Here is an 18,432-nt window from a genome sequence, read left to right on the forward strand (position 1 = left end):
TTACTGAGCTGTGTCCCTGTGGGTGCCACCCTGCGTGCATGGCTTCCCTGCTGGGTGCTGTCCGCCAGCGTGCACGGCAGGGAGGTGGCTGGCAGCGGGCAGCTGGTGGGGCAGAGGGTGCTTCCAATACAGCCAGCCTGCAAACCTGCATGCTGAGAGCCTCGAGTCACACTGCTGGGCAGGACCTGCCATACATGTGGGGCACCCCATAGGTTGTTCCGGATCCGGTTGAGCACCCACCAAGCACCTCAGCACCACAAAGAGCAACCCAGGAATGACAGCCCCACCACAGCCTCCACGCTGGGCCTCAGTGCTGGCACGATCAAAATTGCATCTGACAAGATGCTGAGGCATGTGTAAGTGCTCACAGGCACAGGACCTCAGTACTGTCCATCTCTTAGCCCTGCTGGGATAAGTGCTTCTGTCCCTGTGTCTCCCTTAAACCAGTGCCAACCGGGCAGGTGCCTGCTGCCAGCCGGGAGCGCTGGAGCAGGGCTGGCTGCCTGCAGAAACGCCTCACGTTGTATTTGCTTAAAACATCTTGAGGCAACTCCTACGAGTTCAGGCCCTCCTTGACCAGGGATTTTTTTTTCTAGTCATCATATAAACAGAATTAAAAGGTCAGTGCTGCCCCCACACGCTTACAAAAGCTTTTGGTTGGAATGGCTTAAGATAGGGAGATATGTAAGGAATACTTCAGTAATATATTTGTTCTGCATAACTGTGGTCTGTTTCCCCGTCACAAAGCAAACAAACACAAGGAAAGACCTTTCCTTGATTTCTGCTTAAAAATACTTAAGAGAAAAAATATTCACAGATTTGCCCACATCAATTTCACGTGTTTAAAGCAGTTTCTGTGAAACCAGTTTGTAGTACAGTTACACTGGCCCATAGGGATTGATCAGTTTGATTTTTTTATTATCATTTTTATTTTTTAGGGAGACATTGATAAGCAGATGGTCCCCGAAGTCATCTACAAAACAATGCTCTTTTCATGTAGCCCACCTGTGTCTAGCCCACGTAGCCCATATAATCCACACAGTGATTTTTCTGAGGGCAAACTTTTCCTTGCTTTTTTATTTTTTTCTCTGTTCAAGTCTGTACAGCTACAGAAAGTCCCACACAAACCGAAAGGTGAAACACAAAGCAGAAGAGTTACAATGAACTCACTTTACTCCAAGTAGTACCAAGTGACCATGTGAAGCAATGTACAAAAAAACAAGCTATTTTTCTCTCTAGTCTTTTCAGCAACAGGGAGGTTAAGGTACCCTTCCTGGTAGGGGGTGAGACTCAAATGTCATGCTGAAGAATGATGATGTGTATGTCCCTTTAAAAACATTGAATAGAAACTAGTTTAAATTTGAATGTAAAAAGAAAAAGTGAGTTGGTTTCAACCTGGAACTGGCTAAAATGTTTCATGCAACATCTCTGACAGGAAAAAAAACCAGTTTATTTTAAATCTAAATGTTGCTTTTGATCATTTTCAGTGGCAAAAGGTTAAAAACACTGCTTTATTTTCTGACCACGGACTGTTCATTTCACTCCAGCATTACAGCAGCAAAAGCCAGAACCTGCAAGCAGTGGAGGCGTTGCTCGGAAATCCCCTGTATTTCTGGCTCCCTTTGGCCCTGTGCACAAACCCAGGCTCCACGGCCGATAAACCTGCTTCAAGAAAGTGGCGTTTGCCCAAGACCACCCCACGGGTGCAGGCCACCACCGCCCACCCTATCTCAGCGACAAGGAGGGGTTGCACCAGCTCCCGCCTGCCCAAGCAGCCCCGCGGGGTGTCCCTGGGGTCCCCGTGGGGTTTGGGCAGGTGGCAGCCCCAGCCAGGTCCCTGCTGCTCTCACCCCGCACCCAGCCAGTCTGCGGGCTGGGCTGGCAGAAAGCCATTCCTTGTTCTGTGGGACATAGGAAGGGACGGGAAGGTGCCACAAGGGGTGAGGGGACAGGGAGGCATGAGCAGTAAGGGACTGCAGAGACCCCCAGTTACATCAGGCTGAGCTCCCCTGAAAGCTCAGCCTAGGCAGAAGGAAGAAACAAAGCTTCACCTTGGCCTCTATCACTGACTACGTCCTTTGCTGGGCCCAGTTTTTGTCCACATACAAAACCCCCTTACAGGGTCACAATACAGCAGCGTATGAAGTATGAAGGATGGATGGCCAGGTATCCATCCACTTTGTACAGGAAAAACTAAGTCTCATCTTCCAGGAAGATTTTTTTTAAATAGTTTCTTCCCTGCAAGAGGGTTCAGCTTTGAAATCAAGCTTGCAAAACTTTCTTTGTGCAATTCTCTGTATGTATGTTTTTGCAGCCCACAAAGGAAACATTGCCACAATAAATTTCATTCAGTTTTAATTTCAGTCTTTGTGGGAGACTCATGTCAATGCATCCACTAAACAAACTACTCTTCTTGCCCAGGCTTCTGTCAGCCTTAGATGTCCTGAATATGCAGTCTACCAACTGGAATACAGGTACCTCAGGGCTTTAGCAGAATGAAAAAAAATAAATCAAAATCCAAATCATTGAATTCAGAGAATACTAAGACCAGCAGTGGGTTATAAAACAGATTGACTTGTAAGAACAATAGAACTTTTGATCCCACTTTCCTTAATTAGACTGGTAACATGGGACAAGGTACCAAAATCACAAGCAGAAATATATAAATGTCATTAAAACACACAAAAATGAATACAAAAATGTTTTAATGTTATCTGATCAGAAATTCCATTTTTAGAAATATAACAAATCCAAATGGCACCATTACTTTGTAAACATCTTCCCTCAAATCCTTTGAAATGTCAATGCAGATTTTAAATACAGTTTTACAAAGAAAACAATGTAGAAGAAGAACAAATAATTACAATGTATTTGAGAAAAGTCCTGATATGAATTTAGAAAGGACGTGACTTCATGATAAAAATACATCTGGAAGAACAGCAGTTTTGGTTTCTTTAACAATCCTCAAATTTTCCTAGCAGGAAAGCTGGATGGGCACTCTCTGTACCATCCCTCATTATTTTCAATTATTAGTTTGTTTACCATTAGGTAACAGATTTGAAGTTACTTTGACTTCGTGATAAACAGCCAGTGGGAGTTCTGAAAAAGATATATTAAATATCAGAAGGAAAACAAGTGAGTTTATATAAAATGGAGCCTGATCCTGCTAACCCCTGCTCCTCCAAGCAATCCTCTTTCTTTTCTACTTACTGTACAGTGTAAGAGCTTCAGGATTAAGTCAGATTTTGGAACCATAATTCCATTTATTTGGAGAGGCAAATGTGCCTTTTGCTCAACATAAATGGTTTCATTTAAAAGGAGGTTGTCAAGGCTGAAAGCACATTAAATTCACGTTTAGAAGAAACTTTGTGCAGTTTCACACAGGCCATGAGACTGCCGAGCCGGAGGGATGGGGTGGATCTCAGCAACTCCAGCACCCGGAGCAGCCCCACAGCTGCTCTCCCCAGCCCCGGTCACCACGTGTCCAGCAGCCAGGCCAGCGAACACCCGCCGTGCTCACACGCCCAGATGCACATCACACACATGGATGCAGCGCGGCCAGAGACCCTTCCAATGGTCACACCTGCAGGAACGCCAGGGCCAGCGACGCCTCCCACCACCACACAGCACCCCGAGAGCCCATCTGGCCCCGGTGCACCCCCTTCACCACCACAGTCACTCCTGCTCCAAGTCAGCAGTGGGAAAATAGCTCCTGGAATTTCAATATAGCATCCCCGTCACGAGGCTGGTGGGGGGCTGACAGTGCTGCAACACGTTACGCTTGCCTGGAATGGGAAAGAGCAGCTCATGAAATAAGCTGCAGGTACCACACAAAACACAGTCTGCCACACACTTAAAGTTTATGCTGAAACATCCATCACTGAACCCTCCACTTGAAAACAAGCCTGCCAGCAACAGTACATGCATACACACGTGTATGTGCACACAGATACACAGAGTTTGCTGTTTAATTTTATAGGGGGTTTTTTTCCTCTTGAATTATCTCCTGTAGATAGAGAAGACAGAACAGAATGTCATTTACTGTTCACAGCATTTTTCATACAGTATTATGCAAGTCACCAGCAAAAAATAATAATCATAGCAACCTATAACCCCTTTTTTACATGCATTAGTAAACAGCTAATTCTGAACACACCATTTTGCTTGCAAGCCTCAGGTCTGAGTTATGTTACATTTATTAAAATGCATCAGAAACAGTCAAATCATCCTTTAAGATCATTCTTAATAACATAGCATCATCTATAGTTCCCTGCAAAAGACTAAAAATATTCTGTTCTGATTAGCTTTTTTATTTTTACATTTCATCCAGCTCAGGAGTGCTGCAAAATAAGTCAGCCATTGTCAGCCTTTCACAAATAATATACTTTCCAAAAGGAGTTATTATAATAGTTTGGATTCAACTAATGGTTGAATATAATTGATTCATACATCCTTTTTTAAAGAAAACTGGGTTGAGTCATTAAACAACTCCAAATAAGTCATTATTTACCCCCAGATTATTAGACAGCTTTTCTTGAAAGAGCACTAAGGCATATTTTGCCTCAGTTCAATATGAAAAAATTCATTTCCCCCAATTTCAGTTGGTTAGATATTAAAATCTCAGAACTTACTCAGCTTTGTTCAGTGTCTCAAGTGTAAGAAGAGAGTTGGGTACTCATGTTTACCTCTGTCAAACAACGGTTAGAATACAGCCCTTCTGGCAGAACACTATGAAAATATAAAACCAGTAAATGATTCCCAGGAAATTCAGAAAACATCCTTTTCAAACAATTCAAGGTATTTTTGTGGAGGCAGATTATTTGCTATTTTTAGCTTTTCCCACTGTCTAGCTTGTCTAATTGGTCCTTGCGTGAGTGCTCTGGCCTAGGGGTTATTTTGCAGCTCTAATTGCAAGGAAAGGATTACATGGCTTTGCTTGTGTTGGAGATGGGGCTCAAACCCTCAGAAAAAAACTCCCTCCCCTGATTACATACCTACCCAGCCCAGTCACTCAGTTTTCTGATCTCATCTGTAACTTCAAACCTTCTGCTGACAACCTGATCGCAGACAGGTAACTGCTGGGCGCTGCCTGCCATCGGGGAGCAGGTCTGCCTGACCAGCGCTGGAGCTTTCCTGCTGGTGCTTCTCTGCTACAGACACATCTACTCACATAGTGAAGACATGCAACAATTACCAGAGATGTTACCTTGCAATTTTCTTTGAAAAGTCATGGAGAGATTCCCATAAAATCCTCCTCACTGCAATTCTAGCTGGAAATCCTGGCAACAGCATAGTGAAGTCAGGCTCCATGCTGGAAATTGGCACTGACCTGAGAATTTTTATTATAAAGGTATCTGCCCACCTACCTACCTAAGCTTGGGGGATTTGACTTTGTCAGACATGCTAAAATGCCACAATCAGAACTCATAGTGGCGGGCCAGCTAAACTGCATGACCTAAACTTTCGGATGAGAAAACCATTTTGTACCCAGGTTTCGTTAACACCATTTTGTGGATGCACACAAGGGCTCTTTTGAGACGTTTTTACCTCAGCCCACTGGGTAACTTCACCAAGCAGCAGTCTGGCAGAAGCACCTCTCATTTCAGAGCTTAAGAATCTGGCAACACAGCACAGCTCCTCCCAGAGAGCAGAAAGAAAGATGGATCTCCAGCAGGAAAGTGGAAAAGCTCAAATCTGTGATTTTGCCTTGGCCACATAAAGAGTACTCGCAGTTTGGCCCAAGCCTGAATTTGCCATTAAAGTAGCCCTTGTCTACACAAATGTTAGGAGGCAGTCCCAGCACCGTCACAGCCTGGCACATCACTGTGAAAAAGCAGTCACTGTCATCTCCTGCAAGGGTACAGCCCTCCTCTGGAGCAGCATCTATCTGAAAATAAATTCATTTTCCTGTGACAGTACAAATGTTGGTACAAAGGTCCGGTCTATTAGAGCAGTTGTGCAAACACAGTAATTTCAATTCCTGGTCTGAAATGCTTTACAGACAGTTGGAGGGTCCAAGGCTGAGATCCTGAAGCACCAACATATTCACAGCTATGCAAGTGTTAGGGACTACTGACGTCTCAACACATGCAACATCCTACGCTACACTTGGCAGATTCCATTTAAATTCACATGCCTATAAGCATTTTCAATGGGGAAATATCACAGTCACATATTTACAGGAACGTGTGAAAAAACAGTAGAAATTAAGCCAAGTAACTTCAGCTATTAATGATTTGAGGTTTGCTTGGGGTGTTTTGCCTCTTGGGAGACACAGGTTTCTAAATACACCATCAGGCTCTCAAGTCAACATTTGAGATACTCTGTTCCTCCTGCATGCCTCAGATACGCATGGGTTTGCTCCACATCTTGTGCTTGCTCTGCAGCCCATGTGATGCTTTGTTTACTCACTGCACAAGCAGATACGTGCAACAGCCATTCCGCGGCAGAACGACTTGTCTCAGAGTACACCGCTTGCTTACGCTGGAGTCTGCAAACATTGGGCAGCCGATGGGCTCCCCTCCTCCCCGCTCAGCTACCCTCTGTGTTTTGGGTTCAAAGCGAAACTATCCCAGACTCAGGGACCTCAAGGGAGCAGGACTCGGGAAAGGCAGAGAGAAGCACTGAGGGCACGAGCGCATTATCAGAAAGAATTTGAGTGCTCCCAGCAGCCCAGCAGCAAATTAGAAAGTTTTGGCTCCCAAGAATGAGTTGTGTTGTTTGCTCCTGCATACTGCAGCTGCTCGTCCCTCTCCCTCCCCACCCCCCTCCTTTGGGTGGTTTATTACACACAAGCTACTAATGAATGGGAGCCGCTGTTTTACAGTACACCACACTTACAGGACTTATCTCTAGGCCTACCACAGATTTGACTGATCAACAGCAGGGCACCACCATCATAATTCTTCCTAGAAACAGGAGGATAAAAAGGGGTTTGTTGGAGGTTGGCTGTGTCTGCAGAGAATCCTGCCTGCAGGGCCTGCTGATGCCATCGCGAGCTGCTATGGTCTTTGGCCTAATAAGGTACAGAAACAAAGATTGTTCACTTGTTCAAGAATACTAAAGTACCCAAGTGACGGAAAGTGGAGGCAGCAGGGCACACATCCAAGTGGGATTAAGGCCACAAGTGCAACGTTACAGGGCTGACTGGGTGGCAGAGGGAATATCTGCCTCTGAAAAAAAAATTCAGTTCAAACATAATTTATAACATGTCACTCACAGTCAGAGGTGGCTGTCATTAAGAGTTAAATGTTGCATTGTGTTCAACTTATTCTGATAAAAAATTCTCTAAGCTGCTTATATGTTATCATAAGTCATGAGAAACCAGAGCATGGGCATGGGGAGGGGGGAGAGGCTCTCTGGGGCAGGATGGGACCCAGGCTGGGAGGCAGAAATGCTGGAGCAGAGCTGAACTGCCGGGACCTCAGCGTAGCATGCCCACCGTCTGCATGCTCCAAGGACTCTGCGGCGAGCCTTAGAGCCTGCCAAACCCATAATACTTGTCAAGTTCCAGGCTCTACTTGGACAGATTAGCACCTTTTTTAACTTCTACGCATTTCTCCCAGCTAGGGAGCCAGGCAGTAACACCAAGATGATCTAAAATGGTGCGGTGCACCTCCGTTCAGTGGACCCAGGGGAACGCCAGGGAAGAGCTGAGGGCAGCAGGGCTGCCTACAGAGGGTGAATTCACCACGGCCGGGAGGCTTAAGTGTCAGCGTTGAAGGAGGAAAAAGTAACCAATGTTGGAGCCAAGTAAAAAGCCCTGAAGTTAATATTGCTCACTGGAGATGGGACTGGGAACACAACAAAAGGAAGCAGCTTCCTTGGGGACAATATTAAATGCCACTGACTGGCTTGGCAGTTTTGAAGCAGTAGGATTGTTTTCTCTGGCTTTCTCTGGAAAACCCAGCAACAGACCCCACTGAAGTTCAAGGAGCTACATCATGCACAATCCCACTAGACTTTACAGGCTATTTAGGGAAAATTTCACCTACAATTTTTCCCCTACCTCGTTTTGGGTGTAGAGGGAAAAACCTGTATGGAATAAAAAGAAATAACCGTCATAGGAGTCTGTCCATTTTCACAGGTCTTTCAATAGCAGCGCAGATCGCTTAGCACAAACACCCACTGTAATTCCCAGTGAGGAGTGTTTCTCTGGTGCAACTCTTTCAGAAAGCCCCAGCTTGTTTACTCACTGGCTTGGGCTGCCTGGATCACGTTACACCTGCTGGGGCTGCTGGTGATGTGGGAGGTTGGTTTTAAACTGGCACTGTTGCTTTTATAAAGCCTTTAATGTCGTAGGCTCTAGCTATGTTCAAGATCTCAACCACCAAATCAAGGCTTGAGGGAGTCTGGGCTGAGACATCCCAGTTCCCCATTCCCGTCACTCAAGTTAACGACCACAACTTTGCTGCGGTAGGTATGGGTGAAACGTTTCAATACCTGCCCTCTGTGCTGGAACAGCTACCCCTACCTTTACACAGCTACTGATAGAACCCTTCCTTGGCCTTCCCAACTGCATTTCTTAGTTACATTCCTACAGCAGGGTCTTGCAGTGTGCCTGGCCCCGGGTGCTCCGACAGGCACCAGGGGATGAGCTACAAACGTGGGGGTATGGTGAGTCATGAAGGAAGTATCATTCACTTACAGCCCAGGTGGTGGGGCAGTGAGCTTTGCCCTGGGTGGAAACAAGATAGAGGGCATCAGAGTATCAGTGATGGAAGTTCTTCCATGGCTTCCATGCCCTCAAAGCCTGGTTCCCCAGCCTGTGCTTGGTGCCTCTCCATAGCTTTCAAATTTACTCCAGTCAAAGGACAAAAAACTGAACATCTTCCCTGCTCCCCTGAAGCATCATTTTGGTATGTTACCTGTGCCTGCTCTGGCTAAGGACCAAGGGTCTCCAATTTGTCTACATTACTTCAGAAACACCCTAGAAGGTACCCAGTTTTCTGGGTACTGAGCTGAAATGCAAGCATCTTACCAGCTACGCAGCGCTGTCTTCAGACGGGTTTGCAAGCCGATGGGTTAATCACAGCGAGCTCAGAGGTGGCTGCTTCATGTCTGCCCATGGATGCTGCAAGACACCATGGGCAAGGGTGGGGAGGATGGAGGGGCTGCGCGCTCCGCGTGCAGACACAACGCGACGCCAGGATGCATTTATGCCTCCAGCCTATACATCTCTGCCTGAGGTGTTCCAGGCTTCCAGCAGCCACAACCGCAAACCCCTGTCCTTGCAGAGAGCACAGTTCACTGTGGCCATCTCTCTCCACGGTGACCCGGCGGATGAGATGGGAGCTGCGTGCACCCATTCCTCCTAGCCACCCAGCCACAGTGGCGTCTGGAGCCCACCCACGTGTGGGAATTGAACACAGGGAAATGTGTGTGTGTGTTTGTGTCCAGGGGTGGTGCATTTGCCTGTTGTGCAGCCTTAAAAGTGTGCATGTTTAAATACAGGGATGCAAGTTACGGTAAACAATCACATTTTAGCAAATAAAAGTTTAAAATAGATGTAACTGATCTGTGAAGACATGCTTTACCCAGCTCTGACTTCTGTCGGATACCTGGGTAGAGGCAGGTAGTAGATTAACCGTGCAGCTACAGAAACCGTGAAGGCTTGCAGAGGAACAATTAGTCAGAATTTGCATTTTATAAAATTGAACCTTTTATAAAACTTACAATACAGCTACAGACAAAGATTTCTTCAAATAAGTATTCCCCTCTAATCTCTGTCACATGGGGTTTGTAGCATCTTGACAGTATTGTGAGAACCTGAAAATGTAAAAGACAATTTTTCAGCAAAAATGAAATTCACTTGTTTATCTTCACTCTCTGTACAGAGTGTAAACAGAGAGAATAAATAAATAAATACTGAAAAATACATTTGTTTTAAATAGATATGAACAAAGGGTTTAACACATTTGCAGCATGTAATACTGTTTTTAAAACATGATTTTAACCACCTGACACATTCAGTTAAATACAGAAAACTCTCCAGGTTGTATTTGCATTCTGGAAAAGCAGTTACAAAAGAAAGTATAAGTGCAGCAAATCATTCTGAAAATAAACTGATTTAAAGAGAGAATGCGTCCTCCCTGAAAGGCTGCACACTACTGACTTTGTAATAGTATTTGAAAAACCTGCAAGTATCCTATTTTCCCCCATGAAGCAGACACATGCTTCAGAAGGACAGACAGACAGTTTGGTCTATGCGCCAAGAAACCATGAGAAAAAAAATGACTGCTAAGAGTACAACATTTTCAATTAGGGCCCTTTTTTCACTAATATTCAGTGAAATTCCTAATGCAGTTCATAGTCTTTATTTAAAAAAAAAAAAAAAAAAAAAAAGGCAGCAATAAACGATGGAAGAAAACCAAATCCTTTTTGCCGGCAGTGACACTGCCACTTTAACGGTTTCCCACTGTACTTGGGGTTAGTTGCCAGAGAAGCCTTGTTCAGCCTATTTGGGGGCCCCATGAAATGCTGCAAGCGTTACTGAAATGAGCACTTGTCTTTTGTTGTGCTGCATGCTAGCACCATACAGTGCTGAGCTGATAAATCCACTTTTTCTAACATAAGCATTTTTCAAACAAAACTACCATGAGACTGATGAGTAATGCCAGCTTGCCAAAAAAAAAAAAAAAAAAAAAAACAACACACACACACCACCACCCCAACCGCTGCTGACACTGACAGCTGTTAAATTCACATATTCACAAAATGAGATGTGTTACATAACTGGAAACTACAAGAGCAGCTCACCAGCGGGAGGAACTGCTACGCAAGGTGTAACGAGGGCGCAGAGGGGCTGGAGCACACGTTGGATGGGCACTGGCCCACTAATGGCTGTGATAAAGCTGGGTGCAGCCTGGAGCACGCAAGGGTTACCGGGTGCTCGAAACCCTGCATCATCCGGCTGTTTGTAGTTTGTTCAGGGGTGGGGGCTCAGCAAAGCCAGAACACATGTGGAAAAAATTGTATCAGCGCTGCTATGTATGTTACGAATGTAAGGGTAATTTAAAAGCCCAAATGTCACTATATGCAAGGCATGAAGCAAAAACTGAGTCTAAAAGGCTTATCAGCAAACCTTCACAGCTAAAAGACAGCAGTGGAGAAGGTGGAAAGTGTTAGGCAGAGTTAGGCTTGACAAAATCCAGGTAGCTTTTAGTTTGCATCAAAGCTTTCAGACATATAAAAGCACTTTGAAAAGTTGTTATTATCATTATTATTGTGTGGACAAAGAGCTGAGCTCCGGAGGTCTGTAATCTGCCCAAGGCAGGGCAGGAAGGCAGTGGCAGAACGTCACCCCATCACCCGATCACCAGATCACCTGCCTTTATTTCTGTATCTATTTCTAGATTGGTTTGAAAAACTTTGACAAAAACGTCTGATTCTGGAAAAGCCATGGGGCAGATGACGGAGGAAAGGCATCATTAAGGGCTTTTGAGAAATGACAGGCTGTGGCGCGGGTGGAACAGAGCAGAAGAAGGAGCAGTGCAGGGAAGATGGCAATGTTTGCAGAAGCTGCCAGACCCCCACATGTTGCTGAGATTGCCAGAAATGGGGTTCTGAAGAGGGCTAAGCTGGAGATAAATCAAAGCAGAAAACAATGGACGTCTGTATGAATAGCAATAAAAAAATCCTGTAATTAAACCACCACTAACCTCAAGCTAGATTTTATACATGCAAAATAATCTACACTTCCATTTTGTCTGCTTATGGCTGAATTCATTCTTTTTATATAGTAAGAGATTTTTTTTATTATTAAAAGGATTTAACTTGGTAGAAAAGCAACACATAGAAGCTTTTTTATAAGCAAGTATGCCTGCTCATCAAACAAGAACTGAACATGAAATGACCAACTAAATGCATAAAGTTATGTGTGCTTTATCGTGTTTTCTGTAATAAACTAGGTTAATGCAAAATCAAGATGCACAGACAAATCAGGAAAAAAAAGAAACACAGGACTGAATGTTTTGAGAATGCTGTCACCTAAGCCAGTGTGTAGGTACAGTCTGCTGCGTAGGAGAGCAGTGAAAGCACAAACAGAATACTAGATGTGCATTAAACCACAAACTAAAATAGCTGTGAACAATGGCCAAGTCCGGTTGCTCCTGGAACCTTAATGTAAGGAAACATCCTTATAAAAGATGAGACAATAGCAAGTCTATAAATGACAGTCCCGTAGGCAGGGAAGGATTAAGAACTTCCTATAGCTCCTAAAGTATCAACTATATTGTAACCCTTCCACAAAGGCTGCCGTAAGTGCTTTCTCTGACTTAGTCCACCCAGAATAGGGAAAAGCATCAGAATTAGTTTGACTTTTCCACTACGTGCCAGCCGCGCACACACTCCAAGCGGCGAGAGGTAAAAGGAGAAGGAAATGCAGCACTTGTTCAGGACCTTCTGCCAGCGCACCTGTACATCCCAGCGCTCGCTTGCCCTGCCTGCTTCCTCCGGAGTGTGCAGACCTTTGCCAGCCCTGATCCAGGCTGTGGCAACGTGCTGCTTTCTAGAGCAGTGCTTCTGGCTCTCTGAGAGCGCTGGAAACACGGGGATTAGATACAAGCAAGCACAAACTAGGCTGAGGCATCAGTGTTCATTTATTACTTCTATTTTCTTCTCTTTATTTTGAGGGGGGGGTGTTGTTTTTCTTTTGCTTGCTTGCATGAGTAATAAAGTGTGTTCATTTAACTGGGCATGTATTTAATCTGAAAACATTCCCAAAATACCTTCTAATGCCTCATGGACCACAGGCTGAGACGCATTCCTGTAAAGCAGACATCCTCAGAGCTTTAAGGCTAGTAGATTGCTCTCAGCTCTCAGATTTTCTTGCAGACTGCCGCACAGTCTTCTCATCAAAATTTTAATTGATGACTGTGAACATTATTATTTAATACAGTTCCACAGACCACCTGCAGCAAACCTGCCGAGGCCTCATGGATAATCAGTGATCCATAGGACAGAGGCTGGGAACCACCAGTCCAGAGACTTTTATGATTCAGACTGTTCATCTCTAACACTGTATTAAGCCCATTCATATATATCACTCCACTAAAACTAAAACAGTCAACACTTCATAAAATATTTCAAAGAATCAAACGAAACTGAGTAAGCACTTCACTGAGCTGAAGGGGAAGGTGGCAAATAGTCCCACTGCAGCAACCTGCAGCTACCACTAACATATGCTCCTCTAGGCACTCCACATCCCAGGATGGGATGAACAACTGAACATGAAGAGGTACAAAAGATGCAAGCCCAGGACCTGTTTCAAGTAACATTTGTAGGTTTGCAGTTGGTTGTAAATTCAGTAGGATTTACAGAAATCAACACTAAAGAAAACTGCAGCAAGTCCAAGCTCCTGAGATCCCTGGTTGTTCCCTCTGCCAACAATTTCTCATTTCAGACCTCAGGCTTTGGGGCAAATCTGGGGCAGTTTTTGTCCAAAAGTTCCAGTGGAATAGTTGTATCATCTGTTTTAGAAGTGATCCCCTTCAGTTTGTCAGGTAGAACTGGTGAACTCTGTTCACATTACAAAGGAGATATAAGCATTAAAAAAAAAAAAAGAAAGAAAAAAAGAAAGAAAACAACCTAGCTAAAAATTCTGCAGATGCTTTTGAAAATATTGAAGATTCACCTGCCAAGCTGCTCACCATTCCTTTTTTTAAAATGTTCTCTTCTGAAAACCAATCAAATGTGCTGGTCCTCACCGAGGACTGTAGGCTGTGCCTTGCCAAGCTTAGCTACATAAGGCACTCCCCTGAATCAACACGCTTGCTAATGTGAACAACTTGTTTGCAGCATAGTTCTTTTAAAAACCCAGTGACAGCAACAAACTATGATTGATATTCAGATGGAACTAAACAGTGTCACCATTGATATCTGCATGTGCAGGTCTGAGCCCTAAATTATTTTAGGGCACAGTTCAGCCACCCTTGTTATTCCTAGTAATGAAGCTCCGCTCTTCAGATAATCCACCCAAGCAGGTTACACCAACCCTAAAAGAGGTTGGCCGACACTCTGGCCAACAGACATCCATGTGTTTTGGGGGACTTTCTGCAGAGCAAGGTGTTACTGCAAATAGAAAGTCAGAGACTCTTGCTGTTGTAACCTATGGGGCTTTTCAGCAGTACAATGATACTCAGCACGTGGAGCAGCTCAGACTCTCAGCCAGAACAGCATTTAACAGCCCCATCTCTGCACAGCCCCTCTAACCTTAGGGGAACTGAGCAACAGGTAAACGACTGGGAAGAAGGATGCCAGAGCCAGGCCCTCTCCTGCAAGGTACAAGAAGCGTTGGGGCAAGATTCCTGCTGGAATCAGTTTGAGTAAATTTTCTAAGACTGGAGCAAGTATTAAGTATTAAGCAATTTTCTTCCTTCAGAGCAGTTTTAAAGTCGCTTAAATTGGGAGAGCATTTTCTACCTGGGAGACTGGACTTTGCTCCTCGGTGCAATTCCACTTACTCATCTGAGCAACGCTTGTGGAGCTGAGGTTTTGCAGAAGCCGGAATAAAACATGAGCGCATCTTTTCACTCAGAAGGGCAAGTTTCTAGATTTGATAACAAAACCAGACATCTGCAGCAGCCTTTCTCCCCCACATAGTTTGTTGCTTAAAATCTTAAAGGAAAAAAATATCATATTCTCTATAAATACAATCTTAGTGTGACCACAATTTTCTTCTGCAAAAATGCATAACCACATTTGTGGCTTCCCTATTTGTATTACAAATCAGTAAAGGAACTAGCCTGTGAAACTCTTACACTTTCATTCCACACTATTCTGAATGCTACTTGATTTCCTAGTTTAAAAATAAAATTACAGGGATTAAGAGCCTTTTGAACCTAAAAAGAATGCACATATTAGGGAAGATACTTCCTAAAACATAAAAAAAAATATAGACCATATTAAAAAAGAATAAACAACCCGATTGAATAAACAGCCTCCTGGGTTTTATGATATTGAGGAAAAAAAATGCTTCACAGACATCTAGTTTAACACATGCCAGTCAGCTTCATTTACAAGTTCAAAATCCAGAGGCAGATAAAATATTTGTCTGGTTTGGAATATATAAAGTGCCAATTTTTCATATATTAATTCACTGAATTACTTGATATAATGTTGTTAGGGAAGCAAAAAAAAAATTGTTACCAGAAGAGTTTATTTAAGGAACAGTTACTGCTAATAAAAACTTTCCACTAACGAGGATTTTTAAAATTGTTTTTTAATATGCTTTTAATGACCTCTACTCCTCATACCTACCTCCTTGCTTCCAAAACTGTTTGTACTGTCCCCAATAACACTCAGTGGAAAGCTGTCGTTCCTGGCTAAATCCTTACTTAGGTTGGATGCTATGCCTCCGTTAGACAGGGTCACAAGGTCACAATCGATTTTGGAGGCCACCTGGAGAGTCCAGGCCGTGAACTGACTCAAAAAATTTATATCAGAGCTGGAATGGTCCACCTCCCAGGGCTCAGCCTGTGCTAACACCCCAACCGCAGGATGGAGCCTGCCAGGCCCAGCTCAGGGAGAGGCCAGAGTTGTTGACCCCGTTAGCTGACCTCTTCAAACTTCAGGAGAATTTTTCTGGCAGTTACCACGGTGACTGGGCACTCCAAGCTTATCCTTCTTACTGAAAAAAAAAAAAGAAAAAAAAGAAAAAAAAAAAAGAAGAAAAATATGTTAAAACCTACCTTGTAGGGATGTCTATCAAGAATCAAATACGTAAATGTTTTAATTGTTTGCTTCTCTCCTTGGGCTGCTGTGGCTCTGACTGGTACATCCAAAGCAAACATCAAGAAAGCAGTTTGGTTAAAAACATTTTGACTTCTGAAAAAGTAATGTTCAGTGGATTTAGCAAGTAGCGTTTCTAGTATCTGCCTGTGATAGCAAATGACACACTAAGAGGTTTATTGTGAAATAATATTTATTTTTCTTTCTGTATCTGTCTCCAAATTATTACCATTCCCTTATCAAATCCCGAACGAACTGAGAAAAGGCTCGGGGAAGGATTCCATGCTGCCTTTGGCTTTTTTCCTTTTAAAAACTAGCTGCTTGATGAAACATTAAGTAAGCGGCAATACGTTGCTTTGGTCTCTAAAGAAGAGACTGCGTAACCCATTTAATGTACCATGAAATATTATTTAAGAGGGGGGGAAAAAAAGAAAGAAAAGTTGTCAGACATCATTACTGCTGTTTTTTTCAGGAACTTCGAACACTAATCACTTCACACATAAAATTTACCAGGTAAGCAAGGTCTCGTGATGCTGACAAAAAACGCTTGAAACAAATCAAGGGATCAGAGAGCGTGTTAAGTAAACAAGAAAACAAAGTGCACTCTTCATTTCTAAAACAATAAGGGGAAAACTAGTGCTTCTTCATTTCAGAGCAATCACATATTACATATGAAGCTTTTATGTAAATTTTCCTCCTGCTCCTATACTTGAAATAGCATCTTGCGAAAGGCAGCACTGAACAGTATGCTGCATTATAGCTGGAAAAATCCTACTTAAGGGCTCCTGATGGCAAACTGTCAATCAGAATTCCCCAGTTGTTATGAACTGCTCATTTCTGAAGTACAGCAAACAGAGGTTTAATGATTGGAAGTTTAATGGCATTTTGTCTCACGCATGGTTTTGAAGTATCTTCTGTTGTTTGAAGAGTTAAATATGAATATTCAAATTGCTGCTCAGCCACTGCTCTGCACTCCTGGGCTTCTCCACTGGCAGTGCTGAGATGGCAGAGAGGACCGAGCTGCCTGAGTTGCCTCTCACAGGGGGAGATCCCGCAGATCCTGTGGGTGAAAAAATAAAGCAAGAAATTTGGGTGTGAAAAGCAAAAAGCACGTAACTGAGCTTTTGTCCCAGATTTGTTTTGCACTTCTGCTGGAAGGATGAGAGAAAGGCAGGCCAGCGAGTGTGTATTAACCAATATTGAGAGAAGTGAATGCAGGCATGGTAAAGGACTCTCTCCTTTCAAGACTGGTTCAATTGTTTTGAAATATCATACACCTCGGTGCTAAATAGATACATAGACACACGATAATATTATTTAGCAATTTTTCATTAAACATGAAAACAATTTAAATTAAAAACACTTAAAGATTGTTTTCCTGTTATTAGGGATGTGTTAGAAAAAGGCTAAGCCTCTCATTAAGAGATGATTTTTTTCGTTTGTGTTTTTATTATGGCTATACAAAATGGTTTTATGTTTTCCTTTTTTTTTCCTGCATGAAATAATGTAAATTGAAACAATCAGGTGACTGATTAATAGGCTAGTGGGAAGAAAAGAAGTGCTTGTTGCATTTTATTTTTTTGCATCCTTTTTTAACAACCCTGCATATATAAGCATGTGCCTTTCAATTAGATAGCATGATTTATGAAGTCATGCTCAGGACTAGCCAGGTTGTTGACTCAGATTAGAGCTATGATGCCAGCTCATTCCCTGGTGACAAACACTGACTGTCCTTCCCGCAGCCAGGCACCCCTGGCAGCCTTATGAAAAGACCTTGTGGTTGGCAGAGCACTGAGCAGGAAATGAGGTCCTCTCCGGTTTGGGACAGAGATGACTGGAGTTACAGAAAGCTGTAAAGCAAAATCAGCATCCCCTGAGTCACAGGCTTTAAGCTCTAGGGGACCCCGCCGTTCCCGGCACGACCTGGCCCACCAGCGCTGCATCGCCTGCGCCCTCTGGCCCCCCACTGACCCCCCCAGGGCAGCACCCTGCCAGACTGCACGCCCACCCTGCCATGAAGGGAGCCATTTCACATGGGAGAGGGGAAGCAAAGGCACAGCGGCCCCCCTACCCTCCCCACATGCCCCAGTCCGGTCCTGGTGCTCAGCACCCTCCCGAGGGAATGCCTTTCTCTCTCATCCCCACCAGAGAATTTTTGGCACATCACAGGGTGCTTTTCTAACGATATTACAACAAGGCATTTATCTCGGCCTATGGCTTGGGGGTCTTTTGTGTGGCCTCCCCTCTTCTAGGAATTTCACAGATAAATCACTGGAAAGCAGGAAATCTGTAAGACCTAGTGGGAGGCTCTATGCTGTGTCTGCCTCAGCACAGACAGCTGCGACCGCAGTGCTCATTGCCTCGTAGGTGCTGCAGCAATGCCGACACCTGGACCTGGAATGGGGGGACTCACCCCCTGGTCTCAAAGATCTCTGAGCCGGCAAGCAAGCCCCTGGAAGGAGGTTAGAAACTCTTGCTGAATTCATGGAGAAGGACCCCCTGATGCTCTCCGTGTAACACTTTCAGTCTGAATTCCCTCAATGCAATTGAAACAATAATATTTAGACCATTTGGGGCTGAGATTATTGCTCTAATAAATTGTTTTTTTATTGGTTCATTGTGGCAAATAAGCCCCAGATTGCTTTTGCTCCTAATCAGCATGGAGAATGCATTCTGCTGTAATTAAATCCTGTGTAACTGGGC

At 44.0% G+C, this 18,432-nt stretch overlaps 1 long non-coding RNA gene across 6 annotated transcripts in view; it reads right to left on the reverse strand.

Annotated features, from left to right (window-relative positions):
* Positions 1-2,719: 2,719 nt before the first annotated feature.
* The window catches only part of LOC114016668 (uncharacterized), a 267,129-nt gene continuing 251,416 nt past the window's right edge, over positions 2,720-18,432 (reverse strand). For 3 of the 6 annotated variants that reach the window (XR_003561281.2, XR_008734496.1, XR_008734498.1), the window contains 4 exons: positions 16,624-16,789; positions 15,259-15,628; positions 9,676-9,768; positions 2,720-9,073 (listed from right to left, as the gene is read on the reverse strand). This is a non-coding gene — a long non-coding RNA (uncharacterized LOC114016668). The remainder of the gene's footprint in view (positions 9,074-9,675; positions 9,769-15,258; positions 15,629-16,623; positions 16,790-18,432) is intronic. The other 3 variants (XR_008734500.1, XR_008734497.1, XR_008734499.1) reach the window with 3 other exon arrangements.

This window comes from Falco cherrug, chromosome 11 (assembly GCF_023634085.1).
Source record: "Falco cherrug isolate bFalChe1 chromosome 11, bFalChe1.pri, whole genome shotgun sequence".
Classification (NCBI taxonomy): domain Eukaryota; kingdom Metazoa; phylum Chordata; class Aves; order Falconiformes; family Falconidae; genus Falco; species Falco cherrug.